At 36.5% G+C, this 20,415-nt stretch overlaps 1 long non-coding RNA gene across 1 annotated transcript; it reads left to right on the top strand.

The window, feature by feature from the left end:
• The first annotated feature begins 668 nt into the window (after positions 1–668).
• On the top strand, positions 669–18,935 carry LOC120769327. Its single transcript, XR_005704838.1, has 3 exons — positions 669–759; positions 11,033–11,072; positions 18,844–18,935. It is a non-coding gene; the product is annotated as an uncharacterized LOC120769327 (long non-coding RNA).
• The last annotated feature ends 1,480 nt before the right edge of the window (positions 18,936–20,415 follow it).

Genomic DNA, 20,415 nt, shown 5'->3' on the forward strand with positions numbered 1-20,415 from the left:
ATCACAAAGTTGCGTGTGTTTCGAGGACTAAAAAAATCGTTGGCATAAGTGTATTACATTTTCGTTGAATGAAAGAATTGATGAATAATTAAATATTTTGCGCTTTATTTACAATTTCCGGGTACTTTTTCATCACAATGTATTTACATGACTTGGAATACCATTTTTAAATATCATAATAAATATTAAGGCGTATATTTATGTAACATAGCACAAACAAATGCTTATTAGTGCCCACATGTACAATTAGAATTTTCATTCATTGCTTTGTTTATATGCACATATACATTTATAAATGTGCATTTAAGTGTTTATCTTTAAACCAACGTATATTCAAATGTATATACATAAATATATGCCTAATTAAATTACATTTCGCATTTCAATTTGTATTTAGTGTTTACCAAAAATTCGATAAGCTCCCACACGCGCGTTACTCATACGCCTCGTACGACTGTAAAATTTTGAGTGGAAGCATTGCAAACGTAAATAATACGTTATTAAGAAGACGCAATAAAATAGTGAATTTTTTCAAAATAAAAAATTAGTGAAAACCTTATAAAAATTAAAACTAAAAGTAAAAGCGAAAATTAAAAAAAAAAATAAATATATCTGCTAAAAGCTAAGCTTCTATGCAGTAATTTTCTTGTAGTTCTACGATTTATTTGCATTTATATTAGCGCCTTACCAACTGCCGTGGAGGTCCTCCGACAGCAATCACGCTCAATAGCTGAACTTAAAAGAAAATCACAGCTCAAGGTAAATAATTTTGCAAAATTATTTATAATAATTAATACAAAAAAATGTTTTATATTATATACAAATACAATAATATAGCATATTGTGATTATGTAAGTTATTCAGGTAGATTTTTAGAAATCATGTCTATAAATTTTTTCTTAATGTTTCTGTTGGAAACAACGAACATTTTCTTCTTTTATCGGAGCACAGCAGAATTTATAATTTACTGTTTTTTATGGCTTTATATGTTATGATCGCGTTCAGTAATTTCGCCAAATAATGACTGATTATTATGAGTGTCAAAAATGCACTTCATAAATTCAATGCTCCTAAGATACTGCGCTGACTTATTTAAGTTCCGTTGTACAAAATAATTTTACAAAAATAAATGAATATATTATATGTTAACTTGTGAAGTAATAGAAAATAATAAATTCAGCTATTTCGAAAAATTGGTGAAAGACCATATCGCGAAATTGACTTAACCATTATGTATTATGTAATGTTTCTCAGTTTTTTATACCCCGAACAGAGTATATTAAATTTTCCACGATTTTTAGCTATGTCTGTCTGTCTGTCCATCCGTATATACACGAACGAGTCCCTCAATTGTGTCTAAAATTTTTACCCCAGGAAGCTATCCATTTGTCGACACCGCCGATAACGGGTCACTATAGCCTATAGCTGCCTTACAAACATAATGTTCAAAAACATGGCTTAGTATGGAAAAAAATTTCTTTGACAAGATATCTTTACGAAATTTGAAAAATAATCCGTCAAAAAGCATAATTATGTTATCTTCCAAAAAGCTTTTAAGAAACATTTCGCATTCGAAGACCTTAAAGAAATGCAAAATTGTCAAATTTTTGTTAAATAATACTTGTTTCTAAAATTTGGAATAAATTTCAACCAAATGTTTTCTTTTCTGTGTTTTTCGTGCAAATTTGCATCCATCAAAATATATTCATTTCACTTTGCATATTTTTCATGGAATTTCATTAACCTATTTGCATTTCATGTGGGTGTGTACGCGTAAACGTCAAATTTCGTGAACGTTAAAACGGATGTGAAATGCACTCTCAATTACGTTTCTTAAAAATTAAATTTCCTTGGCTCTTTGCTTTAGCATTTTACGTGCAAAGCCGTGAAATGTTAACCTACTTTTTGGAAGTGGTTTTTACGCTTTCTTTGGTTCTTTGGTTTTTGCTAAAGCAGCACACAGCCATGCCTGCACACATACGACGTACACACACACACACTTGCAACTGAAATGTGCGCTGTAGAAGTAGTAGATTTGTTATAAGTTTTGTTAAAGCGCCTACCCGACACATACATACACAAGCAGACATAATTTGTTGTCCAAAGGCTCGCCAGGCAACACCAACACCAGCACATGCTTCATTCTTATTTCGTAGCACTAAAACTACAAACAAGCATTTCACAGACACACCAACACAGTGGCCCTTCCGTTAACTTGTTTCCATGTTTACGAGTTTTTGCATATGTATGTGTGTATCTGTATTATAACTGTATGCATACATAAGCGAATTGCATTGAATGGAAGTGCAGTGCCCTCAGTACAATCGCAAGGACATCGACTGCCAAAGTGCATTTATATACTGCTGAATACACAAACACATATGTATATACGCACACACATACACGTATGCACACAAATTAAGTGCTGCCAGCATTGCCGGCCCCATTCACATCAACCGTTACGCACACATGCAAAAACACATCAGCGTTGCCTCACCCACTCAGTTTCGCGCAATCACTCAACCAGCTTTTGCCATTTGCTTTAAGCCTTTGCGCTTTTGACTTTCATTGCAACAATTGTTACGTTTTATACCCAGGCGTAACTTGTTGCAACTAGAACAATTTAATTTTGTCTTGCCCCTGATCGTTTGTAAGTGCCGAAAATAGATGTGACATCGTAGGTTTAAGCATATCTGTCCGTCTGCCTATGCTGAATTGAGTAAGATCAATGCATATTGATGAAATTTAGTACTTGGCAAATGGAGTATTCCAAAGAGAATATGGCACTTAACTGTAGTAACAAAAAACTCTCTATCCTAGATTCATGGTGTTTCATTTAATCGTTCTCAAGTTACCATCCGATCAAATTTGACTCAGACTGACCTTTTTAAACTCAAATCATCAATCTCATTAATCAATTTTGACTCAGACTGACCTTTTTAAACTCAAATCACCATCCGATCAAATTTGACTCAGACTGACCTTTTTAAACTCAAGTTAACCATCTGATCAAATTTGACTCAGACTGACCCTTTTAAACTTAAATTACCATCTGATCAAATATGACACAGACTGACCTTTTTAAACTCAAGTTACCATCTGATCAAATATGACCCAGACTGACCTTTTTAAACTCAAGTTACCATCTGATCAAATTTGACTCAGACTGGCCTTTTTAAACTGCGCGCGCAAATCGAAACGATAAAATAAATTTGTATTTTTTTGGTACAACCTTTTTTATATTCGTGTGAAGTTTAATCTCTATATGTCATTTAGTGTGTTTGGCAGCTGTTTGTTTACGACGCGAAAGGTTTGTCTGGCGGTTTTACCATGGAAAAAACCACACATAGAGGTTGTTTTGAACTTTGTGTTTCCAATGGAATCGCGAATACGGAATCATTGAAAATGTTTGCAGCAGTTTGTGAAGTATATTTTATCAGTAGTATTTGAGTGGCACAAAGCATGAATTGGAAGTCGTGAAGTCGCCTCATGCAAGCCCATCCAACTCTATTAACGGTGATAACATCGAAAAATATAAAGAAAATCGTCGCGTTGGTATTAAAGATCTTTTGGATCAACTCAACTCATTTTGGTTAATGTTTGGTTAATGTTTTGGATATGAAGGCTGTCAATACTAGACTCGTACCAAAATGCCTGAATCTGTTTCAAAAACGTCGCCAAGTAGAGGCTAGATAACTCAAGATTCATCAAAGATATCACTATTGGTGACGAGATCTGGGCTTACGAATAGATATGATATTGGAACTGTCCAATAGTCTAGCGAATGGTGGCACTCAGAAAAGGAACCGAAACCGAAAAAATACGATACAGACACTGGGTCCATCGCCAGATTTGGTTACCAGCGGCTTTTTTTTGCCCGACAGAAGATATGGCTCATGTAAAAAAGATAAAGGTCAACGTAGAAACTAACGCCTTTGAAGATTTCCAAACTTTACAATAACACTTCACAGCCCATCTAGTATTACGCATCTTCATTTTATTAAATGATTAAAAGGTCCATAGAAGTTTTAACTCTTTACTTCATAAAAAGTTCTTATGCAAAGCGTTTTCTTGTTAGAACTTGGTTATGTAACATTTAAGACGACTCTTATATTCTAATATAACCTTCATTCAGTATTCGACCTATACGTTTAACTCATTAACTCACCACTTTCTCGGAAACTGACTGATTAACAATGTAGACTTTCTCTCAACCTTAAAGGATATGTCATGCCTCCTCTTCCTTTGACAAAACGTTCCAATAGCAATATTTATACGCAGTTATGATCCAGCGCTAATTTTTCGATTGATCCGAGGACCTTTTTTATATCAATGAGCACATTTTTACCAGCTTGGCTACAAATAAACTTATTCCATGGAGATACACTATATACTTAGCCCTTACACTATACTCAATGTTACTATTTAGAAATTTTAAAGTAGCTCAAGAAGAACATGGGTGGCAATTGTTCGATTACGGCAGCACTTAGCGCTTCCTTACTTTCCTTTTTCGTTGTTGTTGCATGGTGTGCAGTACAAAATAGTAACTTATGTCCATGTGGTTGTCTTTACATTGCAATAAAATAGTTTATTTGTATTTGTAATGTAGTTTTTGATTTATTTGTAAGTGAAAGTTCAAAAAATCAAAGGAATATACGCCAACGAAGGACAATTACCGTTTACGAGCTATTTGTTATGGTATATACAAATACTTATATTATTATTATATTTTTATAGTTAGTATACTTGCTTTGCTCTCGCTGATATTATTCTTATACAAATAGAGTATTTATAAGGCAGCAAGATTTTACTTAAGTTGTTAAAGTGTTCTGATGACCCAGTGCACTTCTTGCGGTAAAAGATATGTCGTCCACAAGAAATACGTATATAAATTCGTCGAAAACTCTAAGTAAAGTGTTAAATTATATTTTTGTTCGTAAATCAGATTCGACACAATTTCGGCGGCTAACCTTAAACAATAGATCTCGACATACGATATCAAACAATATACCAGATAGTGCAGAGATCGGCTTTGAAATACGGAGGTATTTTGTGAAAAATTCGATTTTCGACCACATTTTTGACACTTTCATTGGTAGCGTTGGCAACAGATATGCTGAAAAGTTTTCGTTTGTAGAAACACATATTTCCATTTTATACTCTAACATAGCGCCTGACACCATACACCACTTATTGCGATTTTCCTAGTTTGCGATGAAATTTTTATGATAAGATTTGTCTTTCGTTCCAAAAAAGCTTCAGTTTCGGCGATTATATCTTTATTATTGTATGAGGGCAAGATACAATCCTATTCGCCAGGTTCGGAAAATATATTGGATGGGAAATCATTTAGTGGCTTAATGCATAATATCTTCTTCTTTATTGGCATAGACACCGCTTGCGCGGTTATAGCCGAGTTTACAACAGCGCGACAGTCGTTCTTCCTTTTCGCTCCATTCCAAGTGTAGCCAGGTCCTTATCCACCTGGTCTTTCCAACGGAGTGGAAAGACTCCTTATCTACTTCCCCCGGCGCGTACTACGTCGAACACTCTCAGAGCTGGAGTGTTTCATCCATTCGGATGACATGACCTAGCAACCGCTGTCTCTTAATTCGGTGAACTATGTCAATGTCGTCGTATATCTCGTACAGCTCATCGTTTCATCGACTTCGTAATACGTAAAGGACCATAGATCTTCTTAGTTTCCTTCGCTTCCTTATCCAATGTCGTGAAAGCAGAACTGGCCGCATCGGTTGTTGAGGCCAATTATATCAATATCATCGGTGTACGCCAGCAGCTGTACACTCTTATAGAATATTGTACCTTCTCTATTCAGATCTGCAGCTCAAATTACTTTCTCCAGGAGTAGATTGAAGCAGTCGTATGGTAGAGAGTCGCATTGTCGGAAACCTTGCTCAACGTCAATTTGCACAACCGTATTAGTTTAGCAAGTTTTACAGGCATTTTTTGTGCTCTCAAAAGCTGATTTGAAATCAACGAAGAGGTGGGGTGTGAGGATCCTCTTTTTACGGGTCTTTTCCAATATTTGGCGCAAGGTGAATCTTTGGTCAGTTGTTGATTTTCCAGGCCTAAAGCCACACTGGTAAGGTCCAATCAGTTTTTTGACGGTGGGCTTTAATCTTTTACAGAATACGCTCGATAGAACCTTATATGCGATGTTGAGCAGACTTATCCCACGGTAGTTGGCGCAGATTGTGGGGTCTCCCTTTTTATGGATTGGGGAGAGCACACTTAAATTCCAATCGTCGGTCATGCTTTCGTCCGACCATATTCTACAAAGAAGCTAATGCATGCTCCTTATCAGTTCTTCGCCGCCGTATTTGAAAGCTCGACCCCGCGGCTTTGTTGCTCTTTAGACGGGTAATTGCTATTTGAACTTCTTCATGGTCTGGAGTTAAGACCGCAAATATTGAATCAAAATCTGCGATGTGCTACCCACATTTTAGACCACTTATTCGAATTTTGTTTGATCAGGATTATAACTCTGATATTAATTCGCTTTAAAAAGCCTCCGAAAACAATTATTCTTTTTTGTTGTGGAAAATCCAATTTCCGTTTTTCACCTTTCAGTTAATATTTCCACTTTTGAATTCATATTCCCACCTTTGTTGGCCTGAACTTTGAGCTTACCTCAAATTGAATACATTTTTACTGTTATGATTAATTAAGTACTACAATTCACACTACAACAATAACAAAAAAAGTCAAAGTAGTCAACTCATTCACCTTTTGACTTTTGCTATTACACTTTTGTAACACTTTACCTCATGCCATTGTGTCCTTGCAGCTTCCTTCTGTTGGACGCATCCTCAACTCAGTTCAACTAGCATTGACCCTCGCAGACACTTACGCGCTCACACTCAGAGTCTTTGACCAATTTTGTGTGTGTGGCACAAACGGTGAATGAAGCATTGCACTTTGACTGACATCAACTATGTATATGTATGTGTCTGCGTGTGGGTATCTGCTTTATACTGGTAGCGGAATGACATCCTCTATTTTTGTTTGCATATTTATTTTTTGCACTGTGTGAGTTTTTTGCTAAATGCAAGTGCACCCCAAGGACAGACAGTAAAGGATGCTGGGCCTAGTTGCATTTGCTTACATAACTATATACATATATACATACGTGTATACACTCTGTTGGAGCATAAAGCCAAGGTAATCGAGGTCGCCCAGTCAGTCGGCTATTCAGTCGAGTAGTGCGAAACTGTTGCGATTCATGAAGTGTGAATGCGCCTTGGCCAGTGTCGGAGTGTACTCGTCGGCGGAGCTGCCTTAGGCTATGTCGCCTTGCTATTTGACTGCGGACGACACCTGGCACATATCAACATGCATACGCTACATCAGCCGTATACAACATACATACATAAATATGGTATATGGGTTTGTGAAATCATGTCTGGCAAGGACGGCTTGTTTATGTTGCATATTGGGATTAACCGCAACACCAACAACAACTACAAAATGTTGATGAAATTGCTTTTGAAAACAAGAATGACCTTAACTCCGGCAGCACCGAAGCCATAATACCTTACAAGGTGCATTTCGTTTCTATTTTGATCGATCAGTTTGTATGATAGCTATGTACATATATGCTATAGTGGCCCGATTTGAACAATCTGTACGGAGATTGTAGCTTTACCTAGGATATTAATCTGTGCCAAATTTCGAGAAGATGTCTTGGCAAATAAAAAAGTTTTCCATACAAGGAACTGCTTTTGATCGGACGGTTTGTATGGCAGCCATATGCTATAGTGGTCCGTTCCGATATGTTCGGAGATTATAACGTTCCCTTTGTCAATAATCTATGCCTAATTTTGTGAAAACAGACTGCCTATCTCGCAACGTTACAATCGAACAAACCACGTGCGGGATGGGATAGATACCGAGAGCTGAAGACGGAAGCGAGGCGTATTTGCATACAAAAAAAGAAAGAGGTCTGGGTATGAAAAGCTTGACAAGTTGGCCGACAGTGTTTCAAGACTGGAGTAATACTCTTGTAGAACCCCCAGAGGTGCTATATGGTGCAGAGCCATGGACGATGACAACATCTGATGAGTCGACGTTACGAGTTTGCGAGAAAAAGGTTCTGCGAAAGATTTATGGTTCTTTGCGCGTTGGCCACGGCGAATATCGCATTCGATGGGACGATGAGCTGTACGATATATACGACGACATTGACATAGTTCAGCGAATTAAAAGACAGCGGCAACGTTGGCTAGGTCATGACGTCCGAATGGGCGAAAACACTCCAGCGGTTTCTACGCCAGTAAAGAAGAAGAATTTCGTGAAAATATTTTGTCAAATAAGACATTTTTTCAGTACAACAAATTGATTTTGATAATTCAGTTTGTGTGGCAGCCTTATGCTCTAGTGATCCAACTTCTTGGGAAATAGAGAACGTAAGCAAAATTTTACCGATATCAAAAACTAGACTACTTGTAGTTCGTGTATATACAGTTAGACGGACAGAAGGACATCAATTCAGCTTGTCACACTGATAATTTATAGGTTATACGTTTGGATATTACAATCTTCGCGGAAAACTCAATACCATATATGTACCCTGTTCAGGGTATAACTAAAGACAAGCCACAATAGAGATATTGCCTCGAGCGCTCTCTCACTCTGTCAGCCAGTTTTTGATGTTGCACGGCGAAACCGCCAGCTGATGGCAGCGGATGCTGGCTGCTGTTGACCTTTGACCAAGGTGAATTATGCCTCAACAACAAAGCGTATGTGCTGTGGCACCTGTGGCTGTGTCAATGCCTGGCCTACTTTCTCTTCTCCATGAACCACGATACAGCAACATACACACCTAAGCATTACACCAGAACGCAATGTCGTTGAGATTCGTTGTTGCCGTGACGCGGCGAAATTAAATTATGCGTTTTAGACACACTGCGTTGTGAACTCTACATATTGATACGAAATGCTGTTACATGAAGGTCATTTGTGTTTTAAATGCAATTTTAGTTGGCTTCAGCGACTTAACTGTGTTAGACAACATAGAAGTAGGCGTTTCGCGCATTTTGATACATTATCTATGTTTGAAAATTTTTCGCGATCACACACTTAAAAATCTTAATCTAACCTCGATTGGAGGTGAACTTAATTATCTCCTTGAAATTTGTTCAATAAACACAAATGTGCAAGGTCGCGTGATGATATCCTGAGCTCGAACAAATTTATATAAATATGTTATGCAGTTGGCTCTAATTATTAATTTTTATCCTTGAGAGCAAAAATTTATCATAATGAACCGTTTCAAATAACTTCAATATCTTCTAGTCAAATACTTAGACTTTGTTCATAATTTTAAACTTCTTAATTTTTTCTTCAAAATCTATTTCGTCCCCTTTAAAGGGATTCGGGTTTCGCGCGAAATTTACATTACAAAGTCTTACTATTTTTTGCTCACCGTAGTATGATCTAATGTCAATCTGAAGAGATTTAAAATCTTGCTTTGACTCTTTCGAATTTCAAAAAAATTCTCAATTTGGATTTTGCATATTTATCAAATGTAACATACTTTCATGTATTTAAAAATACTTTCCGAAAATTTCGATTTGATCTGGGAAATAGTTTCAGAAATAGGAGCATATTTGTAAGAATTTTTTTGTTAGAGGAAATCGGTTATACCTGTTTTGCAGACTTACATATATTTAACGGGCGATCTAAGTGCAAGTACTTTTTTCAATAGCAATTTTTAGACAAATCACGCGTGAGTCGTGCCAAGCTGTCATGTTATTTTTGTTCGGTATTGTTTGGCATTACATCATGGAAATACCTACTCCTGAACAACGTTTTCAAATCGTTCAACTTTATTACGAAAATTAACGCTTCGCTCAACTTATTATCAACATAATCGACCTACTGAGCGTACTATTGGCAACACCATCACCCATCTTGAGACCGATTGAATAGACCACATCCAGCTCGCAGTGCAGAGAATATAGCAGCCGTAGCTGAAAGTGACACGAAGACAGTGGAGAGCAACTAGGACTAAAGAATGGAACGACTTGGCGCATTTTACGTCGAGATCTTAAATTGAAAGCGTACAAAATACAGCTGGTGCAAGAAGTGAAGCTGCTCGACCTTCTCCAGCGACATCACATCGTTCTATGGGATCTTGAAAAGCTCCAAGAAAATCCGACGTTTTCGAGCCAAATCTTGTTAAGCGATGAGATCTATTTCTGGCTCAATGTTTATGTAAGCAAGGAAAATAGCCGAAATTGGGACGAAGAGCAACCTGAAGAGATTCAAGAGCTGTCACTTAATCCAGAATAAACAACGGTTTGTTGTGGTTTGTAGGCCGGTGGAATCATAGGTACATATTTCTTCAAAAATGATGGTGGTGAGAAAGTAACGGATTATTTAACCACTGAAATTGAAGCTCGTGATCTCGGCGACATTTGGTTTCAACAAGACGGCGACTCTTCCCACACATCGCATCAATCAATAGATTTATTGAGAGATCACTTCGATAAGCAGATAATTTCACATTTTGGGCCGGTCGATTGGTCACCAAAATCGTTTGATATCATACCGTTAGACTTTTTCCAGTAGGGATATGTAAAGTCTAAAGTCTATGCGGGCAATCCCGCTTCGATAAAATACCATTAAATTTTAAATTTTTTCTGTATTTTTACTTTAAAAAAAGTAAAGGAACGTAGAAATGGATTAGCCTTTATAATGGCGTTTTAAGCTTCATCCACAGCTCAAACCGGTCAAGTTGGCACAGTACTAAAACAGCTATAACTTCGGAAACAATAGAATTTTAAAAAATCATTTTAGGTGGAGATTTTTAAATATCTAAGCTATCGAATTACGAAAGAAATTAAATTTTTCTAAAATTTCTAGACTAGAATATCGCCTTAAGTATTTCTTTACGGATTACCCGGAGATACTACGCGATCTTACTTCTTCCCATCAACTAACCTCATTTTATTTTATTAATTTCCTTAGACTAAGCATATTTTAATATCATTACTATCTTCTTTTACAGTTGTCTAAATGGAACGATGTCAAAACCAACGAAGAAGGCGGTAAGTTGAAGTTATTTTTTTCACTTTCCTTATATATTACTGAATAATAAAAGAAGAAATTAACAGGAGGTTTGAGTGATATGAAATTTTAAGCAGCACTAGAGTATCACTGCTATAATTTTATATTTAAACAGGTACGGACATCCACTTCCTCGACATCTGATTTCACGTTTCTAACTTTACCCGTTTAGTAGTTTTGAGAAATTTTGCTCTTATAATGATAATTTCGCTTGCTGAAATAGCCGTTGAGCCAAAAATGAGTACTTCTAAGAATGCAAGCTGTTTTTAACATGAAAAGGGTGTGTTAAATTTGCCACGAACTTGCCACCTAGAAGAAAACTTCGGAGTCCCTATTAAATATACAAATACTCCAACAATAATAATAATATATATAATTAAGTAGCATAACGAGCGGAGTCGACTAGTCTTCTATTCTTCCTTACTGGGGTAGACACTGTTTACGAGGTTATAGCCGAATTAGTCTGTATGTTCTTTACTAATTCCTCAGGGTTTGAAATGTCAAACTAAAATTTCTCCAATTAGCTATTCATTTGTCCGAACCGCTGATATCGTACCACCCTAGCATACAGCTGCATTACAAACTGACCGATCAAAATCGAGATAAAGATCTTTTTATACCCTTTTACACTATAAGAAATACACTTGTATCGCGTATTATTTTGTTGTTTTTACTATATTTATATGAGCTTTGTCAGTTCAACTCGCAAAAAAGTCAATTAGTTCTATGTCGATGCCGACAGTTGATTAACAGAAAATCGTTGTCTTTCGATCTACTTCAACGGCCCGTTAGGGTGGGTTTCTTCAGGTTTTATCAATGGAAACCGCGTACTCACACCCAAACGAGAAATTGTCACAAAGTCTAGGGGCACTCTGAAGAGATGCTGACGACGGTCCTCAAAATTCAATTTCAGTAATTTCTAAACTTTTGACAAGTGTAGAAGTGTACAGAGTTGATAGTAATATCCTTAGCTCATTTATTTGTCATTTTTATACTCTTGCAACCAGTTACTACCCAGTAAAATTGTTTTGTTCACCTAACGGTTGCTTGTATCACCAAAATCGAGTTGGATGTGGGGTTGTAGGTATATATATAAGTGATCAGGATGACGAGGCGAGATGAATCCCGTGTGATTGTCTCTCTGTCCGTCCGTCCCTCGGTCCGTCTTAAGAAAAAAATCAGATACCTTACACCTGTGGAAAAAAAATTTAAAAAAATGTGCGTGGCTCCGTCCTGAAATAGATTTAATGTACATAACTCGTAAACCACTAAAGCTATAATAACCAAATTCTCTCAGAAAAATTTCTATGAGAACCACGCCTACTTCTCATAAAGCACAATTTAAATTCCATATAATTCTTTCACTTTCAATATACAAATCAAGCAACAATCAAATATTCGGACAAAACATTGCACAAATAGTGCTTTTAAGATAACCCAGCTGGAGTGTAAAAATTGTCAAAATCGGACTATAACTGTTCAAACCTCCACGTACCTAATACATATGTGGACCCCAGTGCGTTTGGCTGGCTTTTTACCAAAAATATCTGTGAATATGTTAGTAAAATTCGGGAAAACTTTTCTTAGATAAAAAATATACCTTTTTGTTAAAAATGGGTTTAATCGTCATACTCTCCACAGCTCCCATATGCCTAACATACAGCTTTTCGAACTTCTAGGTGACTTTATACTATATAATATATGTATATCCGCCAATGTGAGAATTATTTTAATGAAATTCAGGGAGCTTATTTTTCTAAAAGCAGTTAATCTCTGCACCTAAAATGGATAAAATCAGGTGAAAACTAGTCTAGACCCCATATAACTAATAAACCATATGCACCTTAAGGTATTTCGCTGGCTGTGATCTTGGCAAGTTGCAAGAGTATGAAATTTTCGGTTATACCCAAACTTAGCCGTTCCTTACTTGTTTTATTTGACTTTGTCAGCTCCTGAATTTGGAGTTGGAAACTCTCAATTATTATATTCCATAGAAATTTTTAACATATATAACGTGGAAGTGGTATCTTACACGGTTCCAACCTTATACATATGTATATGACAAAAAGAAAAAAATATATTTTTAAGCGATTATCTTGAGGGAACCTAGAAAATCTAGGATTCGCTTATTATAAAACAAAACGACTCCTCTCAAAAAATAATATCTACTTCCGTTTAATTTTTTTTTTTTTTTCAAATATAGACGCTAGTATTTGTTTCAGTATTCAATAATTAAAATGTGTTGAAAAATAAATTAAAATGTTACTCATACGCCCCACCTGCTCCCACACGTCTGCATGGAATTAATTGGTTGCAATCTGTGTGGCGATGTTTACTGTTTGAAATTGTGCGAAAATCACGTACCAAATGAATTATTTTATTCGAATTGACAGACACAAAGCCAGTAATATCAATGAAATGAAATCATCAGCGTTTGTGGATAAATCGTCAGAAAATCTAAAAAAAAAATGTATGAAAAAAAAATAGAAAAAAAAATATTTCTGAACGAAAATATCGCCTGGAATAGCAATAAAATTGAAAATAAACATTTTAAACTTATTAATGCTGTATTCGAAGGGGCAAGAAGACGTTATGGAAAGTGTGCTAATATATATAAAAATTCCAAAGATTTAAAAAAAAGAGAAGAAAAGAAAATTTGAAATGGGAGAATTATGTATATTGCATTTGTGCATATGTACTTGTATAAGTTTAAGTGTGGTTGTGTGCTAATGAGCTTCTTCGCTAAAACACGTAGCTGGAAATAATTCGCTTGCAAAGCTAGAAAGTATGCTAGAAAGCACGTGAGGATTTAGAGGGATTGCAGTTGCTTCATTGGCATGCAGCGCATGTTTTCAGGTCAATCAATAAAGCAAATATGCTATTACAAATCGGTAGCATAAATGCATGCTCACACACACACACACACACACACAAATAACAGTTAGTATTCCTGTTGTGTACAAGCCACCACTTGTGTTTCTACTGCATTGTTCGACTCCTTGTTTTGTTTTTTACACACACACACAAATACATACAACACTAACAATGAAATTATCGATCGAAGCCGCAACGAGAAGCCAGTCTTCCCTTCACATATACAAATATGCAATATATACTATTTTTTCATAATTTCATTCACCTAGCTGGCAACAAATTCAGCGACCGACTAGCGCGCGACCTGCCTCAACTGCTCGCCATGTGTCGTAAGTAACGGCACGGACGGCTAAAGAGGATTTGAACTCGGCTCGACACGATACGACCGATATCTCGCTTGAAGGTGCTATGCTCGTTGAGTTCAATGCACCCGTCAGGGGCCAGCGAAATAGTAAATTACTTATAAATATTGCACGAGATGGTTGCGTGCAGGCGTGTACTTCACCCTAGTTCATAGCTTTAGTAGGTTCAGAGTGGGGTGGGTATAGGTACCGTAATTGCTGGCGTATTTGTAGCAGTTTATTCATACAAAAATATATTTAGTATTTTGACTGCAACTAATTACAGTTATTGACAGCTATTTAAAGCTGAAATACTCTCACTTTCATGCACGTACATATATTTTCATTTCATTTGTTGCTATATTTAGTTGAACTGTATAAGCATTCATTAAAATTAGCATTCATTAATCATTTTCAACGAGAAATGACCCAATTTTCATTGAATAAGCCAATATGTAAATATAATAAATGTATGTGATGCGTACCCGTGTGGGATATGGTTACTAGAAAGCGCGATTGGCTCATCCTCTACCAATTAAATAAACTAAGCCCAGAAAAAATTTAAGTCTGGCTGCACCGAAGCTATAATACCTTTCACAGGTGCATTTCTTATAGCATAAAAGGGTATAAAAAGATCTCTAACTTCATTTTGATCAGTCTATAGTATAGCTAAGTGCTATAGTGCTCCGATCTGAACAATTACTTCGGATATTCTATGCCACATTTAGTGAATATATATTGTCGAATCAAAAAGTTTTTCCTACAAGGCTTGGTTTTGATCGATCAGTTTGTATGGCAGCTATATGCTACAGTAGCCCAATATCGATGATTCCGACAAATAAGCAGTTTTCTGTGGAGAAAAAAACATGTTCAAGGAACGTGGTATGCCGCGCGAGCTCACAATAGACCAAAAAGAATCGCGAATTGAGGATTTATATAAAAACTGGATGAAATAGAATTTTTAGCTTACTCTCCAAACTTCTTTTACCTGTCTGAATACGTTTTCTGCAGATCTGTAGAGTAAATTTCGATGTCAGCGATATCGTGTGAGGGTACGGACATTCCACTAAAATTTCTACTCGGAGATGCTTTTTCGAGCTTAGAAGCAAAAATAATCATATGGTATCAAATTTAGAGAATACGGTGGATGAAGCTTGAGTCCATAACCCAATTTAACCAATTTGGACGTGGTGACGGAGGAGATTTGAGCCGTTGCAATGTAATGGTAGAACAGCGTTTTTTCTTCGCCAAATATTTTTCTAGTTAGCTCAGTAATTCGGCTTAGCAAATCCCTCTGACCGTTTTGTCTTTTATCCAAATTCGATTTAGGTGCCACCTTAACCATGGACGTGCTTTGTTAGTCGATTCAACTAACAATCATCAACAATCAATTTGCAAACAGCGGCAAAATAGCGAAGCCCGTCCAGGGTTAATAATCTCAGAAAAAGGTAGCCTTTCCTTCCAATAGGACAGTCTTCGCTTTCTTCGAAGAAGGTTCACCGATTCAATCCACTGTTTCTACTGTTCCTTGAGCCCTGGCATGTGCCAGTGGATCCATGTTTCAGAAATCGATTAAGGTCCCACCTTAATAATCCTAGAAAACGGTAGCCTTTCCGCCAAATTGGACAGTCTTCGCCTTTTTCTACTGTTTCCACTGTTACTTAAGCACTGGTATGTACAAGTGGCTCCATGTTTCAGTGCGGAATGGTCTCAGCAGTTTTTGACCCTGATTAAGTACAATTCGTAGGTTCTTCTGTCATTTTGTGGCCGTTGACAAAACATAAATAAGCTCCCAATTGTGACAAAACTGTCTAAAAATCTAGCAAATGGCGCTTCAAAAATGAGTCGATAATTTTAAGACCAAAATTCGTTGAAGGCTATATCAGCCGAGGGTTATATTAGCGTTGGCATGCTTATATTGGCGCAGTAGCCTGCTTTAAAGACGTTATTATGTTTAAATACCAAAATTTTGATTTTTTGGCAGTCCGCGTAAATTTTCAGATCAGATGATTAATACTATGGAATAAGTAGACCTGAGAGTATTCGAGTCAATAAGCACCGGGGGAAAGCAGAGGAAGAGAAAGACGTCCACTCCGTTGAATAACAATTTTCAAGAATCCAACATGGATATGACCCAAATCACTTACGAGGTTATGCCGAAAATCATGAAGAAAAATTTGGAGGGTGCGTGCGCAAATTTCTTCTTAGCCCCGGAGGTCTAATTATTATGTCTTAATCTAGCAAATTCAGGCTTAGGTTTTATTATCTTCATTAATTTCTCTCCCTTCTACTATTCCTTTTTTCCTCAACAACAATCATTAATCTTCTTCAGCCTTTTTCTGCGTTTCAAAACACGCTTCCACACATACACACACACTTTTGTATAAATCGAATACTTTCTTCTCCTTTCTACACATATTCGTTTTGAACGCATTAAAAAATATTAAAGTCAAAGGTCATTTTTGCATTGTGCCGCATTTATCGAGTAACCAACTCAATGCCATTTCAAATTAAATGCCAAAAACTGACACACTTTCCACACATAACGAACGGTAACACACCACAAGAATGCAACAATTGACCCAGATTTTCAAACTTTCGCCATGGTGGGGTGCATTGACGATAGTGCAATGGCAAAACATAAACAATCCTTCTTACTCACACATGCATTCACACATACACATATGTACATACGGGTTTGCGTATATGACTGTGTGGTTGTTGTTATTGACTATCGATGTGATAGGCAAGTGCGCACAGCACGAGCATGTAATGCGACTTTTCGACCGTTAATCCTGGTATTCTGTTGGTTTGTTGACAACTGTGTGGCTATAGTCATCCAAAGAGACATAAGAACACGTGCACTTACGTCTAAGCTAATTCAATGTTAATTAAATAATATTTATATTTACATAATTTTGTAGAATCAAAACAAATATGTTTTGCACAGAAATTCAGAAATCGACAAGGTGACCCATATTCATAGGCATGGTTCAAGCTGATTGAAGATTTGTGGCCTTGTTATTTAGAGTAGAGTTCTTGGTATTGTTTTGGCATTTTATTATTGTTATTACATTATTGATATATCGTACGAAAAGTGACTTGTTTTGGAAGATTTTCAATGTCAAAATATTATATTTTTGTTTGTTAAATATTATTATAATGGGTGATCCAAGTAGAGGTTCTTTTTTCAATAGCCTTTTCTTGATAGATCTCACGTGAGTCGTGTCAAGATCTCGTGTTATTTTTGTTTAGTATTGTTTGGCATTTCATCATGGAAAGACTTACGCCTGAACAATGTTTACAAATCGCTCAACTTTATTACGAAAATCCACTTTCTCCAAAAACGTATTTCGCGCCCCATCTTGAGGCCCAGCATTCATTATTTGATCGAATATTATCAAATAATCACGTCCAGCTCGCAGTGATGAAAATATAGCTGCCGTAGCTGAGAGTGTACGCGAAGATCGTGAAAAGTCGATTCGGCACCGCTCGCAGCCACTCGGACTGACGTATGAAACGACTTGTCGCATTTTACGTCGAGATCATAAATTGAAAGCATGCAAAATACAGCTTGTGCAAGAACTGAAGTTGCTTGACCTTCCCAAGCGACATTTCAACGCTTTGTGGGCTCTTGAAAAGTTCCAAGAAAATCCGACGTATTCGAACCAAATTTTGTTCAGCGATGAGGCTTATTTCTGGCTCAATGGGTATGTAAACAAGCAAAATTGCCGCATATGGGTCGAAGAGAAATCTGAAGAGATTCAAGAGCTGCCATTTCATCAAGGAAAAAACAACGGTTTGGTGTGGTATGTGGGACGGTGGAGTCATGGATTCATATTTCTTCAAAAATGATGGCGGCGAGAAAGTAACGGATTATTTAACCACTGAAATTGAAGCTCGTGATCTCAGCGACATTTGGTTTCAACAAGACGGCGGCACTTCCCACACATCGCATCAAGCAGTGGATTTATTGAGAGAACACTTCGGTGAGCAGATAATTTCACGTTTTGGGCTGATCGATTGGCCACCAAAATTGTTTGATATTACACCGTTAGAGTTTTTTCTGTGGAAATATGTAAAGTCTCAAGTCTTTGCGGACAATCCCGCTTCTATTCAGGCCTTGGAGCAAAACAGCACGTATGTCATATGCCAGTTACCAGTCGAAATGCTCAAACGAGTCATCAGATCATCAAATTGGACTCAACGGATGAACCATCTGAGACGTAGCCGCGGCCAACATTTGAAAAAGATAATTTTCAAAAAATTAATGTCAAAGAATGTTCTTTCGTGTGATAATAAACATTCCCCATTAAATTTGAAGTATCTGTGTTTTTAGTTAAAAAAGTAGGGTACCTCGAAACGAATCACCCTCAATTTAAAATTATTTTATATATTATTTTAAAATTTTATTATTATTATTTAAACTCTTTTTTATGATTTTATTTATTAATTTTAATGTTCTTTTCAACTATCTTCTGGAACCACTTTTGTTTTAACCTCACTTTTTATTTTTTTTACCGTCTCTATTTAACAGATGCCCACAAATATGTTGAAATACAATATGTCTATATCTGCGTATATATAAAGTGTCTAACTTAAGCAGACCGCTTTAAAAATTGTATAACCGATCTGGTAAAGTACACAAATCATTAATCTTATGTCATAAGCTCTAACTCTCTCTAAATGGCTAAACTCGAATGTACTATAATACTAATATTATGCATGAGAAATATCAGTACTCTTTATATTATTACATATTTGGTTAAAGATCTTTTAAATTAAAGGAAGGGTTTCGTGTAAATTAATATTTAATTCATTTCGTAAATCAATACTAATCTCTTCGCTCATACTCCTCGTTTACTGCAGCTCCGTCGATGTTGTCTTAAATTTTTTATAACCTATTTAGATTAGGTTAATTTGGTAGGTTAAGGAGCCACTCATAGACCAGTTTTGCTCCAATGCGATACCAGTTGGATTTCAGTTATGAGGTCCATGAGGGTCTATTAAATTTCGAATAATTCAACCGACCCAGCTATTCTCATAATATATTTGAGTGGAAAATATTTCCATTCCATCGAATGTTCGAAGTTTTACACAATTTCGTCTATTTTAAAACAGGCAATAATACTGATTATACTGAAAAAATACAGTCTTGAATTCCAACGAAGCAACCTGCTTAGTACGAATACTCTTGAAATTGAGATCGAGTTAAAGTTCACTAACCTCTTAAACTCGGACCGCCGAGTCAACCGCTTATGCATCCAATCTCATTAGAAATTGGAGTTATCGTAATGCAATCGTTACTTCCTTTCGAAATTAGTGTCGAAAAAGAAAAGTGTTCATTTTATTCTTTTTACAAATGCATACGCGAGGGCGGTGTGATAAGTGCTTAGCGTAAAATAAAAATATAAATTTTGAAAGAAATTGAAATTTAATTACGTTAGTTTACAGTCATTTTGTGACTGCGAAGATGGAGACTGTTTCTTGGAAATATTGAAAATTTTTTGTGTTGTAGACAAAGAGTGTAGGGGGCAAACCGCCACTATTTACTAAAGTAACAAAAATGGTTGTACGTGATAGAAAATTTTTGAACTCAAATTCGTAATCAGAACACCTCTAATACCCCACAGACCTTTTAGCACATCAGTCGCAAATATCTCCGTCAGATTTGTTGAGTAGTACTACCAACATAATCTCTTTTTAGCTGGCATGGTGAGAGAGCACTATTTTCTGCGCAACATGGATTTTTTTTTGCTATCAATTCGATTTGGACTATTGATTCGGCATTATAGAGCCCTCTGACAATTTTGCCGTTCTCCAGGTAGTCGATGAAGATCTAGCCTTGCGCATCACGGAAAACTGTGTTTATCACTTTTCGGGCCAATAACACAGACTTTGGCTTCTTTAGAGCAGGTTCGTCGGGTGAAATCCAATATTTACAATGTTTCTTGGACTCTGGTCACATATTCCGTCCACGGACACGAAATTATCTAAGCGATCGATCACTGTGCGATTTGACTTTCAAAAAGAAGTATCGAATCACTCATCATTTACTTAATTTTCATTTTTTTTAAAGTCCTCAGCCACATCAGCTTCCACACGGAAC

The sequence above is a fragment of the Bactrocera tryoni genome, chromosome 2, assembly GCF_016617805.1.
Source record: "Bactrocera tryoni isolate S06 chromosome 2, CSIRO_BtryS06_freeze2, whole genome shotgun sequence".
In the NCBI taxonomy this organism is placed as follows: domain Eukaryota; kingdom Metazoa; phylum Arthropoda; class Insecta; order Diptera; family Tephritidae; genus Bactrocera; species Bactrocera tryoni.